Source organism: Monodon monoceros, unplaced genomic scaffold (assembly GCF_005190385.1).
Source record: "Monodon monoceros isolate NGI ecotype Baffin Bay Population unplaced genomic scaffold, NGI_Narwhal_1 Super_Scaffold_21, whole genome shotgun sequence".
Taxonomy (NCBI): Eukaryota; Metazoa; Chordata; class Mammalia; order Artiodactyla; family Monodontidae; genus Monodon; species Monodon monoceros.
Window position 1 is genome coordinate 59,581,713 of NW_021703778.1, and position 18,960 is coordinate 59,600,672.

The 18,960-nt window shown below is 37.4% G+C and overlaps 1 protein-coding gene across 3 annotated transcripts in view; it reads right to left on the reverse strand.

Annotated features, from left to right (window-relative positions):
* RFX7 (regulatory factor X7) overlaps positions 1–18,960 on the reverse strand; it is a 144,703-nt gene that overhangs the window by 18,201 nt on the left and 107,542 nt on the right. The gene's annotated exons all lie outside the window — the stretch shown is intronic.

Below are 18,960 nucleotides of genomic sequence, written 5' to 3' on the forward strand. Positions count from 1 at the left end.
TCATTTAATCCCCCCAACCACCTTGAGGCAGGTTGTTTTTTTGTTTTTTGTTTTTTTCCTGTGAAGCTGTTTTTATAGTTCTTTTGAGACATTAAATTTCAAAACCCATTATAAATAAGCCCCTATTTTCTTACAGATGTAAAAAAAAATGGCCTCAACATTATTTATATGAAAACATTCACACATACTTTAGTATACATAAAGTATATGTGTTACCTATACTGCCTAAATGCCAGTTAATGAGGATGGTGACAGTAGCTCCTAGAATGCAATTAAGCTGTCTCATTGCAATGACACATTACTTATAAAAAGACTGATGCAAAAGATAATCCTTACATTATTATGTAGAAAATAAAGAAAACAGCATGTGTATAAAATGTTATAAAGTCCAATTGCTTTTATTTATAAGAACATGCTTTCAATTTGTGTACCAAAAATTCTAATTTGGCTATGGACTCCTACAATTCAAGGCATATACTTCTGATTTAATGTATGATTTCAAGATTTTTTATTTTTAACCTCTTGACCAAGTTCACTCATCTCTCCCACCCTCTACCATCATCCTCTGACAACAAACAATATATTATCTATATCTGTTAGCTTTTTTTTTTTAAGGAATTTTTAGTTTCAACATGTAAGAGAGATCCCATTGTATTTGTCTTTCTCTGTCTGACTTATTTCACTTAGCATAATGCCCTTGAGGTTCATCCATGTTGCTGCAAATTGACAGATTTCATTCTTTTTTACAGCTGAATAATATTCCACTGTATATACACACAATTTCTTTATCCATTCATTCATCATTGGACACTTAGGTTGTTTCCATGTCTTGGCTATTGTAAACAGTGCTGCAGTGAACATGAAGGTGCTTATCTTTTTGAGTTAGTGTTTCATTTGTCAGATATATACCCAGAAGTGGAACTGCTGGATCATATGGTAGTTGTATTTTTAATTTTTTGAGGAACCTCCATACTGTTTTTCATAGTGGCTGCACCAATTTATATTCCTACCAACAGTGCATGAGGGTTCAATTTTCTCCACATCCTCACCAACACTTGTTATTTGTGTTCTTTTTGATAACAGCCATTCTGACAGGTGTGAGGTGATATCTCATTGTGGTTTTGATTTTCATTTCCCTGATGATTTGTGATGTTGAGCATCTTTTCATGTACCTGTTGTCCATCTTTATGTCTTCTTTGGAAAATGTCTATTGAGATGTTCTACCCCATTTTAAAATAGAATTATTTTTTTTTTTGTTATTGAGTTGTATGAGTTTTTTATACACTTTGAATATTAACCCCTTAACAGATGTATGACTTGCAAATATTTTCTCCCATTCAGTAGGTTACCTTTTTATTTGGTTGATGGTTTTCTTTGCTGTGTGGAAGTTGTTTGGTTTGATATAGTTCCACTTGTTTATCTTTGCTTTTCAAAAATTTTATTTTTGGTGTCAGATTAAAAAAATCATCACCAAGACCTATGTCAAGGAGCTTGCTACCTATGTTTTCTTCTAGGAGTTTTATGATTTCAGATCTTATGTTCAAGTCTTTAATCCATTTTGAGTTGATTTTTGTGTACAGTATAAGATAGTGTTCCAGTTTCACTCTTTTGCATGTGGTTCTCCAGTTTTCTCAACTCCATTTATTGGAGAGACTGTCCTTACCCCACTAATTTTGGCTCCTCTGTTGTAAATTAATTGATCACATATGTGTGGGTTTATTTCTGGGCTCTCTATTCTGCTCCATTCAACTATGTGTTTGTCTTTATGCCAATACCATACTGCTTTAATTACTATAGATATGAAATAGAGCTTGAAATCAGGGAGTGTGATGCTTACATGTTTGTTCGTCTTTCTCAAGATTGCTTTGGCCGCTTGAGGTCTTTTGTGGTTTCACACAAATTTTAGAATTCTTTGTTCTATTTCTGTGAAAAATGCTATTGGAATTTTGATAGGGATTGTATTGAATCTGTAGACTGCTTTGGGCAGTATGGACATTTTAACACTATTAATTCTCCCAATCCATGAGCACAAAATATCTCTCCACTTATTTGTGCCTTCTTCAACTACTTTCCTTGATGTCTTGTAGTTTTCAGTATGCAGGTCTTGAACAACTTTGGTTAAATGTAATCCTAGGTATTTTATCCTTTTTAATGCAGTTGGGAATGGGACTGTTTTCTTAATTTTGCTTTCTGATAGTCTGTTATTAGTGTGTAGAAATGCAAACGATTTTCGTGTATTGATTTTGTATCTTGCAACATAACTCAATTTGTTTATTCGTTCTAGCAGTTTTTTTGTTGGAGTCTTTAGGGTTTTCTATATATAACGTCACGTCACCTGCAAATGGTGACAGTTTTACTCCCTCCTTTCCAATATGGATGCCTTTTATTTCTTGTTCTTGCCTAACTGCTCTGGCTAAGACTACCAATACTATGCTGAATAAAAGTGGCAAAAGTGGGCATCCCTGTCTTGTTCCTAATCTTACAGGAAAAGCTTTCAGCTTTTGAGTATGATGTTGACCGTGGGCTTGTACAACATATGGCTTCTGTTATGTTGGGGTACATTCCCTTCATAGCCACTTTGTTGAGTTTTTATCATAAATGAATGTTGATTTTTGTCAAATGCTTTTCCTGTAGCTATGGAAATGATCATATGATTTTTATCCTTCATTTTGTTAATGTGTTGAATCACATTGACTGATTTGTGAATGTTGAGCCAGCCTTGCATCTCTAGAATAAATCCCACTTGATCATGGTGTATGATCCTTTCAATGTATTGTTGAATTGTTTGCTAATATTTTTTACACCTGTATTCATCAGGAATACTGGCCTGTAATTTTCTTTTTTTGTGGCATCCTTGTCCGGTTTGGGGATCAGGGTAATGCTGGCCTCACAAAATGAGTTTGGAAGAGTTTCCACCCCTTCTATTTTTTGGAAGAGTTTGAGAAGGATAGGTAGTAATTCTTCTTTGAATGTTTGCTGGAATTCACCAGTGAACCTGCCTGGTCCTGGACTTTTGTTTGTTGGGAGGTTTTTGATTAGTGATTCCATCTCCTTACTAGTAATCAGTTGGTTCAGATTTTCTATTTCTTCATGATTCAGTCTTGGTAGGTTGTATGTTTCTAGGAGTTTATCCATTTCTTCTAGGTTGTTCAATATGTTGGCATATAACTGTTCAAAGTAGTCTCTTATGATCCTTTGTATTCTGTGCTATCAGTTGTACCATCTTCTCTTCACTTCTGTTGTTATTTATTTGAGTCCTCTCTTTTTTTCTTGGTGAGTCTAGCTTACGGTTTTTCAGTATTGTTTATCTTTTCAGAGAACCAGCTCTTATTTTCATTGATACTTTCTATTGTCTCTTTCATTTATTTCTGCTCTAACCTTTGTTATTTCTTTCCTTCTACTAACTTTAGGCTTTATTCTTCTTTATCTAGTGAGGTGAAACGTATGGTTGTTTGAGACTTTTCTTGTTTCTTAAGGTAGGCATTTATTGCCATTAACTTTCGTCTTAGAACTGCTTTTACTGTATTCCATAAACTTTGTTATATTCCCATTTTCATTAGTCTCAAAGTATTTTTTTCTCTTTCGATTTCTTCTTTGACTCATTGGTTGTTCAAGTAGCATGTTGTTTAAGTTCCACATATTTGTGAACTTTACACTTTTCTCCATGTAATTGATTTCTAGATTCATACCGCTGTGGTTGGAAGAGATGCTTGACATGTCAGTTCTCTTACATTTATTAAGACTTTGTGGCTTAACATATGATCTATCCTGGAGAATGTTCCATCTGTACTTGAAAAGAATGTATTCTCTTGTTTTTGGATGGAATGTCTTTTATATATCTGTTAAGTATATCTGGTCTACTGTGTCTTTTTTTTTTTTTTTTTTTTGCAGTATGTGGGCCTCTCACTGTTGTGGCCTCTCCCGTTGTGGAGCACAGGCTCCGGACGCACAGGCTCAGCGGCCATGGCTCATGGGCCCAGCCGCTCCGTGGCATGTGGTATCTTCCTGGACTGGGGCACGAACCCGTGTCCCCTGCATCGGCAGGCGGACCCTCAACCACTGCGCCACCAGGGAAGCCCCTACTGTGTCTTTTAAGGATGATGTTTCCTTATGGTTTTCTGTCTGGATGATCTGTCCACTGAGGTAAAGGGGGCATTAGAGTCCGCTACTATTGTTGTACCGGTGTCTGTTTCTCACTTCAAGTTTGTTAATATATGCTTTACATATTTAGGTCCTCCTAAGTTGGATAAAAAATATTTTATAAATTTTTATCTTCTTGTTGGGTTGGCCCAATATAATATAATGTCTTCTTTGTCTCTTATTATATAGCCTTCGTTTGAAAGTCAATTTTGATAGAAGTATAGCTACCCCAGCTTATTTTGGTTTCTGTTTTCATGGAATATCTTTTTCTATCCCTTCACTTTCAAGTCTCTGTGTGTCCTTATATCTAAAGCAAGTCTCCTGTAGGTAGCATATAGATGGGTTTTGTTTTTTATCTATTCAGCCACTCTGTCTTTTCATTGAAGGAGTTAGTAAATTTACATTTAAAGTAATTATTGACAGGTATGTATTTATTGCCATCTTATTTGTTTTCTGGAAGTTTTTGTGGTTCCTCTCTTGCTCTTGCTCTCTTTCTTTGTAGTCTGATGACCTTCTTTAGTGATATGCTTGTACTGCTTTCTCTCTATCTTTTGTGAATTTACTATAGGTTTTTGCTTTATGGTTGCCATAAGGCTTACATATAAAAACTTTTAACAGTCTACTTCAGGTGGTTAACACCTTAAATTTGATTACATTCTGAAGTTCAACATTTTTTTACTCTGCCCTCCAATGTTTTATGTCACATTTTATATCTTTTAATCTTCTGTATCCATTAGTTATTATAATCATAGTTTTACTACTTGTTTTTTTATCTTCATACTAGCTTTATAACTAACCCATTACATTTACTATATATTTACTTTCTCAGTGACACTTATTCTTTCATATGTTTTCTTGTTACTAGTTAGTACCCTTTCTTTAGAGCTTACAGAAGTCCCTTTAACATTTCTTGTAAGACTGGTTCATGGGTGATAAACTCCTTTAGCTTTTGCTTGGTTTAAAATCTCTTTATCTCTCCTTCAATTCTGAATGATAACTTTGCTGGATAGAGTATTCTTGATCACAGATGGAGATTTTTTTCCTTTTAGCATTTTGAATATATTGTGCCAATCCCAAAGGCTTGTAAAGCTTCTGCTGACCAATCTGCAGGTAATCTTATGAGGGTCTGCTTGTACATAACTAGTTGTTTTTTCTTGCTGCTTTTAGGATTCTCTCCATGTCTTTAACTTCTGACATTTTAATTATAATGTGTCTTATCTCCATTTTATTAAGAATTTTTGCTGAGGGTTTACATTTTTCTTTCATTTGGAACACACACACATATATATATATATAATTTATTTATTTATTTTTGGCTGCATTGGGTCTTCGTTGCTGTGCGTGGGCTTTCTCTAGTTGCGGCAAGCGGGGGCTACTCTTTGTTGTGGTGCACGGGTTTCTCATTGTGGTGGCTTCTCTTGTGGAGCATGGGCTCTAGGCACACGGGTTTCAGTAGTTGTGGCTCTCAGGCTCAGTAGTTGTGGCTTGCAGGTTCTAGAGCGCAGGCTCAATAGTTGTGGCGCACGGGCTTAGTTGCTAAGCAGCATATGGGATCTTCATGGACCAGGGCTCGAACCCATGTCTCCTGCACTGGCAGGCAGGTTCTTAACCACTGTGCCACCAGGGAAGTTCCTGGAACATATTCCTTTGTTTCTTCATTTCGCTTAACTCTGTGTTGGTTTCTATGCAGTAGATGAAACTACCACCCCTCCCAGTCTTGAAGGATGTAGGAGATGAAACTTGTTGTTCAACTCTGTCCTAGGTCTTGGTTGTCCCTTAAACTTTTGTGCTTGTCCAAGCAGCTTATTATATCTTTAATAGCTCCCAGTAGTTAGGTATGTACCAAGACCTATCAAGGTCCCAGAAGCGAGGATCTCAGCACCTAAAATCAGGCTGACTGGAAGATGGACCCTCAGGCAGCAGCTTTTAAAAGTATGCAAGTATATATAGTCCAGTATGACTACAGCATAAACCCTGCTTGCCACCAGAGCCAAGCAATCTGGAGGTGTCATTTGGGCAGTTGCAAAAATCAGGGCTCCTGTCAAGTGTATGAGATACTGGTGAGCTGGAGCAAGGCAGAGGGAAAGAGGCAAGACTACATCTATTCCTTGAGAGTAGCTCTGTAGGCCACTAGACATATGCCAAACCTGAAGCCTACCCCTTAGACCAAAGCTCGAGGAAAGCAAAGAGGCTTCCTTCACAGAAAAACTGGGGATGGGAGGGGGTGTCCCAGTCTGCTGTCTGTGCAGTGCCTTGGAGGTGGTACCTGGCCAAGAACTGTCTTTCCAACTGCCACATTACTTTGGAATGACCCAGGAATGCAAGCCCCCCCGGCTACCAGAGCCAGTTGATTTAGGGGCATCCCCTGGGCAGTGGCTACAAAAACCAGGCTGCCAGATGAATGGAAAGCTCCCCCTGGGGGCACACTGGCATTCAGGAGTGTGGCAGAGGGAGAGCACAAAGATAGCACCAGCCCTCTGAGGTCTCCGAAAAGGATTACAATCAGTTGCTAGATACATGGTTAAGTAGAAGCCTGACCCTCAGGCTGCAGCCGTGACAGCTGGGTAACAGGTCTCCACAGAAAAACCGAGCTCTTGGGTCTATGACTGCTGCTGTGCCTAGAGGTGGTAGCTGTTGAAGAACTCTTTCTCTGTTGGTTACAGTCCTGTGGGACCCTTTACTGTAAGCCCCACTGGCACCAGTGCCATGCTATGTAGAGGTATCCTCTGGCAGCAGCCACAAAAATCAGGGTGCCAGACAAGGGTGTAAAATCTCCTTTCTGGGTGACTGTTTGTTACAGTTCCATTGGACTGGGAACACAAGCTCCCCTGGCCTCCAAAGCAAGGCAATTAAGACGTGTCTCCTGGGCGGAAACTGCAAAAATCAGGCACCAGATACATGTAGTAGCTCCCTTCTGGGAGATACTGATATTCTGGAGCACAGCAAAGAGAGCCTGCAAAGATAGCACCTGCAAGTCTCTGTCCCTGGACAGTGTTCCAGCTGTCTCCTAGATATGTCTTCAATCGGATGCTTACCCCTCAGGCTGATGCTTTACTGTAAGTAGGTGATCCTCCTTCCCTTATTTCTGGGCAAGACAGGCTGATTCTGAGCTGGGCCCTGGGGCAGGTAAGTCCGAGTGTGTGGGCCCTCCAATAGCCATGTCTCAGAACCTTATAGTCTTGTGGTTCTCGGGCTGTGAGCCCCACTGGTTTTCAAAATTATATGTTTTTTTGAGGATTCGTCTCTCAGGTGCAGGTCTTAAAACTTGGGGTGTGCAATGTGAAGTGTGAACCCTTTGCTCCTAATGAGAAGCTCCGGGTTTTGAGTTCCCTCTTGATTGGAGGTTGCTGTGTCACTGGTGGGGTTTATGGCAAGATTGTGTCTGAGCCTCCTTGTGTCTGAGCCTCCCCTACCTGCTTCATGTGGCTTTCTTCTTGTTTGTCTGATGTGTAGTCGTCACTCAGCCAGCCTTTAGGTTTTTTTAAAGAGGAAATTTTCCATATGTAGCTGGAGACTCAGTGTGTCCATGGGAGGAGATGAGTTCAAGAGCTTCCTGCATCAAGATCTTGAACTGTTCTCCCCAGGTATTTTTTATTGTACACATTTTATAAATGAGACACTTGCATAGAGAGGTGAATCTGGAAAGAATTTGCTCATCTAGCCTAATCCACTCATTTTATATGTGAGAAGATTTTGTTACTAATCAGTGAGTGTAAGCAAACTGAATGGCTTGGAAAGCAACCAAAATTATATCACTGAAAGTTTTTCTAATACTTCTAAAGAGAAGAACTTATTAATTTCTATTAGGAGTCTTTTTCTTACCAAGACCTATAGTATTATTAACATTCATGTATTACAGATGACAATAAAAGATGGAATTTAGAAAGGTCCCAAAGACATGGTAGAATTATATTCCCTTACAAGTATTAAGCAAATAATATATTCGCTAGGTAATACATAAACGAGGTAAAAGTAATACGGTCAAATGTCTAATTAACCTGAGCCTTTGAAAGTATAACAGTTGTTGAAATCCTCCAATAATTTTAAGGTACAATTAGATCGAGTCTCTGGAGAGAAAACTCTTTGAAGGGGCCTGACCTTGATCATAAAGAGATTTGATTTTTCTTATTGTTCCAGGTTCTGGACAGAACAATAATACACAGCTGAGTCTGAGGCATGGCTAAAGTCCACCAGAGTCTGGCATTTGACAGGAACACTCAGAGAACACTGCAGAAGTACACAGTGTAAAGTACATGAAGGTTTGGTGTCCCAGGGAATAGCACAGCTGGAAAAGCACTGCATAAGTCTGTTGGTTAGTTATGGTGTCTTCTAGTCTAGGCCCTGGAGAGAAATTAAGAGCTGTTAATAGTACTATTAAGCCGAGCTTAGACTAAGATCAAACATCACCTTTGAAATTCACGTGGTAAATCTTATTTTTGTGGTAACTATATAATAAACAATATACTTAAAAGATTACTTTGAAGTCAACATAATTAATTTAAAGAAGAATTAGAGCTTCTCCCCACAACTAGGACACCTGCTGGCTGCTGGTGGGGAACACTGATGCCCAAGGAGACAGGAGGAACCCTCAAGTGAACCAGTAGGACATGGGGCGACTGAGGGGGGAGGGCAGTGGAGGCCAGACAGGATCGGCACCCTTGAGACCAGGGAGATCAAGAGAGGCAGGCAGGAGGGACTCTGCAGGAAGAGCGGAAGAGAAGCGGAGGGTGACTGCCTGGCCCACTTGGGCCGGGGAGCCTGTTGAGCTCCCAAGCCGGTACCCGCCTCCAAAGCCCCATCCAGGTGGCGTGGGTCCTGGGGGCATAGGAGGGAGCCTGGGGAAATCAGGAGAGGCAGGCAGGAGGGGCCCTCCAGGAGGAACGGGAGAGAAGTGGAGGGCGACTGCCCCACCTACTCGGGCCTGGGAGCCTGCTGAGCTCCCAGGCCAGTCGCCTGTCCTCTGAGGCCCCCCTGTCCCCGCTGCCACGTTGGTTCTCGGGGCATAGGAGAGAGGCCGGGGAGATCAGGAAAGACAGGTGGGAGAGGCCCTCCCAGACCGGAGGAGCAGGAGAGGAGAGGAGGGCGTTTACCCCGCCCACTCGAGCCCAGGAAGCCTGCTGGGATCCCAGGTGAGGTCCTCTGCCCTCTGAGACCAGGGGTGGGGGCATGTCTGGGCCGCTTCTGTTCCTTGAGCTTAACTAAGCTCCAACCCCCACAGACCCCAGGGCCTTTTCCAGCCCTGTGGGTCCTAAGCATAGGCCCTGCCCACCACCCAAACCTCACCCTCGTTTCAGCACCCCCCTCCACAGCCAAAGCCTCCCCCCGCCACTTTTTTTTCTTTTCCCCCATCCCCTTTCTTACTATTGTGGTACTGATGTACCTTCTGGTTATTTATTCATCTATATTTTTATTTTTAAGTTCTTTCTAACATATCTGTTAGTTTCCTAGTCTAATTTTATTTTTTACTTTGTAATTGCTTTTTTGTTTTGTTTTGTTTTGTTTGCCATCCCACGCGGCTTGCGGGATCTTGGTTCACGAGCCAGAGGTCGGGCTGAAGCTCCTGCGGTGGGAGCTCCGAGTCCGAACTACTGGACTAACAGAGAACCTCAGAGCCCAGGGAATATTCATCAGAATGAGGTCTCACAAAGTTCCTCATCTCAGCACCAAGACCCAGCTCTACCCAACAGCCGACAACCCCCAGTGTTGGAAGCCTCAGGCCAAACAACCAGTAAAACAGGAACACAATCCCACTCATAAAAAGAAAACAAAGAAAAAAGAAAAACAGACGGCAAAAAAATATGTCACAGCTGAAGGAGCAAGGTAAAAACCTACAAGACCAAATGAATGAAGAGGAAATAGGCAATCTACCTGAAAAAGAATTCAGAGTAATGACAGTAAAGATGATCCAGAATCTCAGAAAGAGAATTGAGATACAAACTGAGAAAATACAAGAAATGTTTAACAAAGATCTAGAAGAACTAAAGACCAAGCAAACAGAGATGAACAACACAATACTGAAATGAAAAACACACTAAAGGCATCAATAACAGAATAACTGAGGCAGAAGAACGAATATGGGAGCAGGAAAACAAAATGGTGGAAATAACTGCCAAGGAGAAGATTAAAGAAAAAAGAATGAAAAGAATGGAAGACAATCTCAGAGACCTCTGGGACAACACTAAACGCAACAACATTTGAATTATAGGATTCCCAGAAAAAGAAGAGAAAAAGAAAGGGTGTGAGAAAATATTTGAAGAGATTATAGCTAAAAACTTCCCTAACATGGGAAAGGAAATAGTCACCCAAGTCCAGGAAGCACAGAGAGTCCCATACAGGATAAACCCTAGGCAAAACACACCAAGATACATATTAATCAAACTAACAAAGATTAAATTCAAAGAAAAGATATTAAAACCAGCAAGGGAAAAACAAAAAGTAACACACAAAGGAATCCCCATGAGGTTATCAGCTGATTTTTCAGCGGAAACTCTGCAGGCCAGAAGGGAGTGGCAGGATATACTTAAAGTGATGAAAGAGAAAAACCTACAACCAAGATTACTCTACCCAGCAAGGATCTCATTCAGATTCGATGAAGTCAAAAGCTTTTCAGACAAGCAAAAGCTAAGAGAAATGAGCACCACCAAACCAGCTTTAAAACAAATGCTAAAGAAACTTCTCTAGGCAGGAAACACAAGAGAAGAAACAGACCCACAAAAACAAACCCAAAACAATTAAGAAAATGGTCATAGGAACACACATATCGATAACAACCTTGAATGTAAATGGATTAAATGCCCCAACCAAAAGACACAGGCTGGCTGAATGGATACAAAAAAAAGACCCATATATATGTTGTCTACAAGAGACCCACTTCAGACCTAGGGACACATACAGATTCAAAATGAGGGGATGGAAAAAGATATTCCATGCAAATCGAAATCAAAAGAAAGCTGGAGTAGCAATACTCATATCAGATAAAATAGACTTTTAAAATAAAGATAGTTATAAGAGACAAGGAAGGACACCACATAATGATCAAGGGATCAATCCAAGAAGATATAACAACTATAAATATATATGCACCCAACATAGGAGCACCTCAATACATAAGGCAACTGCTAACAGCTATAAAAGAGGAAATCGACAGTAACACAGTAATAGTGGGGGACTTGAACTCCTTACTTACACCAATGGACAACCATCCAAACAGAAAATTTATAAGGAAACAGGAGCTTTAAATGACACAATAGACCAGATAGATTTCATTGATATTTATAGGACAGTCCATCCAAAAACAGCAGATTACACTTTCTTCTCAAGTGCACATGGAACATTCTCCAGGATAGATCACATCTTGGGTCACAAATCAAGCCTCGGAAAATGAAAGAAAATTGAAATCATATCAAGCATCTTTTCTGACCATAACGCTATGAGATTGGAAATCAATTACAGGAAAAAAACTGTAAAACACACAAATACATGGAGGCTAAACAGTGTGCTACTAAATAACCAAGAGATCACTGAAGAAATCAAAGAAGAAATAAAAAAATACATAAAAACAAATGACAATAAAAACAGGACAACACAAAACCTATGGGACGCAGCAAAAGCAGTTCTAATATGGAAGCTTATAGCAATTCAATCTCACCTCAAGAAGCAAGAAAAATCTCAAATAAACAATCTAAGCCTACACTTAAAACAACTAGGGAAAGAAGAACAAAGAAAACCCAAAATCAGTAGAAGGAAAGAAATCATATAGAGCAGAAATAAATTCAATAGAAACGGAGAAAACAATAGCAAAGTTCAATAAAACTAAAAGCTGGTTCTTTGAGAAGATAAAATTGATAAACCCTTAGCCAAAGTCATCAAGAAAAAAAGGGAGAGGATGCAAATCAATAAAATTAGAATCACCACTGACACTGCAGAAATACAAAGGATTATAAGACACTACTACAAACAACTATATGCCAATAAAATGGACAACCATGAAGAAACGGACAATTTCTTGGAAAGGTACCAGATTGAACCAGGAAGAATTAGAAAATATAAGCAGACATATCACAAGTAATGAAATTGAAAACGTAATTAAAAATCTTCCAAAAAACAAAAGTCCAGGACCTGATGGCTTCACAGGCAAATTCTATCAAACATTTAGAGAAGAGCTAACACCAATCCTTCTCAAACTCTTCCAAAAAATTGCAGTGGGAGAAACACTCCCAAATTCATTCTAAATGTATTTTTTGTTTGTAACTCCTTTATTCTCCTATCTGATCTAAAAGACAACTACATAAAGCACCAAATATAAATCTGTGTTGAATGGGTACACAATGTATAAGATAAATGGGGGTGGGGAAGATAACAGAGATACATAGGAGCAAAAGTTTTTATATATTTTTGAAATTAAGTTGGTTTTAATCCGAATAAGTGTTAACTGTAATCTCCAGGACAGCCACAGAAGAAAATAATTTAAAATACACAACTATAGTAAAAGAAACATGAAGAGGTTTAAAATGGTTTATTAGAAAATGCCCATTTATCACAAAACAAGTTAGTAATGACAGAATTGAGGAACAGACATAAAACATATAGAAAACAAATACAAAAATGGCAAATGTAAATATTATCAGTAGTTACATTAAATGTAAATGGATTAAACTTCCCAATGAAAAGGCAGGGACAGGCAGAACGGATTTAGAATAAGATATGATCAAACTACATGTCATTTACATACTACATATATATTTTACACTCAAAGACACACATAGGTTGAAAGTAAAAAAACAGAAAAAGATGCAGCATGCCAAAAGTAACGAAAAGAGAACTGAAATGCCAATTTTAATATCAGAGAAAAAGCCTTTGACAAAAATTGTTACTAGAGAAAAAGAAAGTTATCATTTCATGACAAATGGGTCAAAATCAAGAAGATACAACAATCATAACCTGTTATGTACCAAACAACAGAGCTCAAAATACATAAAACAAAAATGGACAGAAATGAAGAGAGAAACAGAAAATTTAACAATAATAATTGGGGATTTTAATACTCCACTTTCAGTAATAGATAGAACTAAGCACAAGATATACAAGGAAATATACAACAACAGTATAAACCAAATAGAAACAGTAGACATCTATAGAACACTCCACCACCCAACAACAGAATATACATTCTTCTCAAGTGTACATGGAATATTCTCCAAGATAGATCATATGTTAGGCTATAAAACAAGTCTCAATACATTTAAAGGGAATGAAATCATACAAAGTATTTTCTTCAACTATAATGGAATGGAATTAGAAATCAATAACTGAAGGAAATTGGAAATTCATAAATATGTGGAAATTACAAATGCGTCAAAGAGGAAATCAAAAGAGAAATTAGAAAATACATTGAGAAGAATAAAAATGAAGGCACAACATTCCAAACCTTATGGGATGTAGTGAAAGCAGTGTTTAGAGGAAAATTTATAGCTACATATGCCTACATTAGCAAAGAAGAAAGGTCTCAAATGAATAATCTTCTATGTTAAGAAACTAGAAAAGTTAAGAGGAAACCAAATCCAAAGCACGCAGAAGAGAGGAATAATATGGATTAGAGTGGAAATAAATGAAACAGGAAATAGAAAAACAACAGAAAAAATTTAATGAAGCCAATAGTTGATTCTTTGAAAAAGGTCAACAAAGCTGATAAATCTTTAGCTAAGCAGACCAAAATAAAAAAAGAGAGAAGGCTCAACTAAAATCAGAAATAAAACAGGGATATTATGACCAACCTTACAGAAATAAAAGGGACTGTTCGAGAATACCATGAAAAACTGTATGCCAACAAACTAAATAACCTACATCAACAGGCAAATTCCTAGAAAGACACAAGCTACCAAAGTGGACTCAAAAAGGAGTAAGACAATCTGATCTATAAAAAGAGACTGAATTAAATTTAATTTAAATGAATTTAACTGAATTTAAGAAGTACCCACAAAGAAAAGCCCAAGATTAGATGGCGTCACTGGTGAATTCTACCAAATAGTTAAAGATTAATACCAATCCTTCATAAAGTCTTGCATAAAAACAGAAGAGGAATACTTCCAAACTCATTCTGTAAGGGCAATCTTACCTGATTCCAAAGCTAGACAAAGATATCAAAGAAAGAAAAATACAGACCAATATCCCTTATGATTATAGATGTAAAAATCCTTAACAAAATACTAGCAAACTGAGTCTGTCAGCATATATAAAGAATAATACATTGTGACTAAGTGTGATTTATCCCAGGAATACAAGACAGATTCAACATACAAAAATCAATCAATAACATAATACACTGTATTAATTGCATAAGAAAAAAATTTGACACGATTATCTGAATAGATGCATAAAAAGCATTTGACAAATTTTAACATCCAACAATCTCGTAATAGAATGTAAGTTCCTCACACATATAAAGATAATCTATGGGAAACCCATAGCTATCATAGTTAATGATGAAATGCTAAAGACTTCCCCCTTCAGACTGGGCTCATCATTTCTATTCAGCACTGTACTGGTGATTCTAGCAGAGCAATTAGACAAGAAAGTGGAATAAAAGCCAGATGAGAAAGGAAGAGGTAAAACTATCTCTATTTTCAGATGACATTATATGCAGAAAATCCTAAGGAATGTACTAAAAAAAAAAAACTATTATCAGAGCAAATAAACTAGTTCAGCAAGACTGCAGGATACAAGACAAACATATAAAAATTAGTCTTACTTCTATAAACTAGCAACAATCAAAAATGAAATTAAAAATTAACTCCATTTACAACATCATTAAAAAAAAAAGCCAGGAATAAACTTAACAGAAGTATAAGATGTATATAAGAAAACTATAAAACATTTCTTAAAAAATTAAAGACCTAAGGAAATGGAAATATATTCTGTGTTCATGGGTTGAAATAAGTAATACTGTTAAGATGACAATACTCCCAAATTGATATACAGATTCAATGCAATCTTTATGAAAATTCCAACTGTCTTCCTTACAGAAACTGAGAAGCTGATGCTAAAATCCATATGGAAATTCAAGGGACCCAGAAGAGTCAAAATAATCTTCCCAATTTCAAAAATTACTACAAAGCTAAAGTAATCAATACATCATAATACTAGCACAAAGAAAGATACATAAAGCAATGGAACAGAATTCAGAGTCCAGAAGTAAGCCCTTATACGTATGGTCAATTGATTTTCCACAAGGGTGCCAAGACCATTCAATGGGGAAGAAGTAGTCTTTTCAACAAATGATGCTGTGACAATTGGATATTGGATATCCATGTACAAAAGAATGAATTTGCGTATCTACTTCCCACCATGTACAAATATTAACTCAAAATGCAAAGACCCAAATGCCTGAGCTAAAAGTATAAAACTCTTATAATTATAAACATAGTGTAAATCTGCAACAGTTTCTCAGATATGATACCTAAAAGCACAAGCAACCAAAGAAAAAATAAATTGGATTTCATCAAAATTAAGTTTTTGTTCATCAGATGACACTATCAAAACAATGAGGAAAGCCCAAAGAGTGGGAGAAATATCTGCAAATCATAATATACCTAATAAGGATCTATTATCCTGAATAAATATAGAGCACTTATAACTAAATAATAAAAAAACAAATAACAAAAATGGGAAAAGAATAAATATTTCTCCAAAGGAAATATACAAATAGCCAATAAGCACATGAAAGGATGTTCAATATCATCAGTCATCAGGGAAATGCAAATCAAAACCATGAGCTACTACTTCATATGTACTAGAATGGCTATAATATAAAAGACAGACAAGTGTTGGTGAGGGTGTAGAGAAATGCAACCCTCATACGTTGTTGATACGAATGTAAATGGTGCATCCATTCTGGAATACAGTTTGGTAATTCTTCAAAAAGTTAAACATAGAGTTACAATATGGTCCAGAAATTCCACTTCTAGATATACGCCCAAGAGAAAGGAAAACACATACCATATCAAGACTTGTAGACAAATGTTCACAGCAGCCTTATTTATAATACCAAAAAGTGTAAACAGCTCAAATGTTCATTAACTGATGGATGGATAAATAAAATGTGGTATATTCATACAATGGACTATTATTTGGCCATAAAAGAGAATGAAGTACTGATATACGATACAACACAGATACACGTTGAAAACTATGTCAACTGAAAGAAGCCAGACAGGAAAGGCCACAAAATACATGAACCCATTTATATGAAATGTCCAGAATAGGCAAATTCATACAGAAAGATTATTTGTTGCTAGGGTCTGGGAGGAAGGAAAAATGGGTAGTTACCACTAATGGATAATGGGGTTTTGGGGAAGTAACGAAAATATTCTAGCGTTAGACGTGACTGATGCACGACCTTGTAAATATACTAACACCCACAGAATTGTGCAATTTAAAAGTGAATTTTATGTGACATATCTCAAAATATAAAAGCTCATAAACAAAACAAAATGTATAGTTTTGCCTACCTGTGAATAACTGTCTTAGTCTATAATATGCAGTAAAATGAGACGTTACTACTGTGTGAATCTGAATCATATGCTTTAAGACTGGGTAGTAAAAATAAATAAACAAAAGACTGGGGAGTGGAAGTGATTCCTTTGTTGAGATATAAGCTAGCCAATTACATTTGCATAAGTAAGGCTCCACTGTTCTCAAATCATTAAAACATGTTTTTCTATATTTAAAATAGCTCCAAACCTGGTAATAGATGGATTAGAGGATTGTTAATTTTCCCAGATGTGATAAAGATATTATGGTTATAAAAGGGATTGTTCTTACTCTTAAAAGTATCATATCCAAAACTTAATTTCATATGGTACAGGAAAAAAAGTGTTGAATCTAGGTGGAGAATATGTGCATATTCTTACATTATTCTTTCAACATTTGTTATATCTGAAAATTTTGATAACAGAAGTCGGAGGAGAAATTGCCCTGAACACAAAACAGTTCTTCAGGGTAGATGATGACGGTACTGAATAGAAGCTGAAGGGATCTAAAAGAGTAAGGATATTCCCAAAACTATGAATTCATGTACGACGTATAGTGTCTACTTGGCAAATTTCAGGCTGCGTTACCTGGCAGCATCATGGTTTTGTGAAAGGGTGAAATATTTGTTTTCTAATTCTGTTTTCTTTCTGATGGTACCCACTATGATTGATCTTTTTGGCCATGGCACAACATTAGGCTACTCTTCCCAGGATATAATTTATAAAGATCTTCCTGAGCCATTTATAAAAGGTAGCTGAAAATCCTCTTCCTGTAATACAGGTTATTTTCTTAAATACACTTACTTTTGCCCACAGTGAAGTTTCCTGAGTAAATATGCTTATGTGGATTTTTCTGCCAACTTATATGCCTTAGGACTGTTCCTACAGTTGATATACTGCTGGCATTCTTGACCTGATAGAGCTCAGCGTAAACTGCCTTTCTTCTTACATGGCCCACAGAGGACTACCCTGCTGTTTGTACTTCTCCTTTAAAGATGTTATTTGTTTACCCTCATTTTTACTTCCCTATCCTTCAGCAAAGTGACCCAGTAAAAAACAAAAACATCCAGGCACATTACCTTGTTAAAGGCTTCTGAAAAATCAGAGTATCCTTTACTCTTCAATTTAAACATAATATAACCTAAACATAAAGGCAAATCTAACAGTAAAATAAAAATGGTTAAGTAGCCCGTATGTAGCACACCTAGACTTCACCTGAATTAATAAGTGTCCTGTAATACAACCCGGTTGTGACGACCAAAAATGTCCCCTGGCGGGCTAAACTACCTGCAGTTGAGAACCAGTACTCTAAAGCAGTACATGTCAACTCTGGCCTCAAAGTAAGAACACTTGGTAAGCATTTAAAATTCCTAATGCCCAGCTGCACCTCATATGAATTAAACTGGACTATCTGGGTAGACAGGGGTGAGAAACAGACTTGTTTGGAAAGCACCCCAGGTGACTGCAATTTTTAGCCAAACTACTCTGAAGTGACAATTTTATATATAATTTCTCTCTCCCTTCCAGGATATCTATGAACTCTCAGAAAGAGAGGACAGGTGCATTTTGGGTATATGCTGGTCATGTCTAGTCTGGCTTCTAGATGAAACAGTACACTCAGGGAAGAGGTGCTAAGAGCTGGGAAAGAAAAGACTTGTTATAAACTCATTTACTTTCAGTAAACAATTTTTTAACCTACACACACAACGCAATTTTAAAGTTTTTAGAAATTCAATAGCACTGCTGCTTATAGTTGGTAGGGTGCCATGGAGGAAGGGAGAATGGACGGGTGGTGGGGTGGAGCCGGGGTGTGTGTGTAGGAGATAAAGTAAATAGGGTATATGCTCCCAGAGACATGCAGGGATTTCATGTTGACTGATTAGTTTCTTCCAGAGAGTTGCAGGACAGAATGTAATGCATACAAGCAATACAGTTAATAAAGTTAATATTCTTAAGCATACATTTACAATATTTTTTCTATATTATCTCATCAAATTCACAGACTTGAATTATTAGAAAATGTAATAACTTCTGCCTAAAAAATTTTAATGAAGACAGAATATGGTGAGTTGCAGAGTGAATGAGACATGAGGAAGTTAATGTATGGCCCACTTCTACTGAAAGAAACTTCTTAGAGATCTAAAAGTTATTCTGCCTTAGGCTGTCAGGGTAGTTATTTACACTGTTTTAAGTGTTTCCTAGGTGCTAGGTTCCTATGGGGATTTAAGATTAATCTGGAAGGCCAGAAAACTTGAGATAGTTACATAATCACATGCTGCATTACACTGTCATG